Genomic DNA, 1069 nt, shown 5'->3' on the forward strand with positions numbered 1-1069 from the left:
GAGGACAGCATGCACATGGGCATGGAGTGGTGCCAGGGACACCAGGGAGGCCCCAGCCCCACTGCTGCAGCCATGCCTGGGTGCGGGTGGGGGGGCAGGTCAAGACTGGGTGCCTGCCCAGGCAGGATGGCCAAGGACTTGGAGACTCCCACCGTCCTGTGCTCCCCAAGCTGCACAGCGCAGAGCTCTGCCAGTGCGGTGGGCAGCATCCAGTGGCCAGGAGAGCCACCGTGGCTTCACACTGCTGGGGTGCACAGCAGGCCCAGGCAGGGAGCAGTCGGGGTGCACAGCTAGTCTGGTACTACCCAGGCAGGGACCCCCCCCGTGGGTCTGGTACAGCCTGGGCTGGGACCCCCTGCAGGCCCAGTACTGCCAGGGCCAGGGGATCCGTCTGCAGGCTCGGTGCTGCCTGGTGCTGCAGGGGCAGGGATCTGCCCTCAGAGTGAGTACTGCCTAGCACTGCTTGGGGCTGCCCAATGCTGCTGGATAAGGGATCTGCCTGTGACCCAGGACTGCCCAGTGCTGCCTGGTACTGCCTGGTGCTGCTGGACAAGGGATCTGCTTGCGGGTCTGGTACTGTCCAGTGCTGTCTGGTGCTGCTCAGTGCTGCCAGGGYAGGGATCTGTCTGAAGGCCCGATACTGTCCAGTGCTGCCCAATCCTGCCCAGCACTGCCTGTTACTGCCAGGTGCTGCTTGGTGCTGCCAGACCAGGGACCTGCCTGTGGGCCCGGTACTGTCCAACGCTGCCTGGTGCTGCCAGAGTAGGGACCTGCCTGCAGGCCCAGTGCTGCCCGGTGCTGTGCAGTGTTGCCCAATCTACCCAGCGCTGCCTGATACTTCCCGGTGCAGCCAGAACAGGGACCTGCTTGGGGGCCCGGTACTGTCCAGCACTGCCCAGTGCTGCAATGTACTGTCTGCTGCTGCCTGGTACTGCCTGGTGATGCCGGACCAGGGACCTGCCTGCAGACCCGGTGCTCCCCGGTGCAACCGGGGCAGGAGGATCCGCCCGTGCACCCAGCGAGGCTGGGCAGGAATCTGCTTGGGGGGCTGGTACCGGCGGGACAAGGC

This window comes from Apteryx rowi, unplaced genomic scaffold (assembly GCF_003343035.1).
Source record: "Apteryx rowi isolate R43461 unplaced genomic scaffold, aptRow1 scaffold_498, whole genome shotgun sequence".
In the NCBI taxonomy this organism is placed as follows: Eukaryota; Metazoa; Chordata; class Aves; order Apterygiformes; family Apterygidae; genus Apteryx; species Apteryx rowi.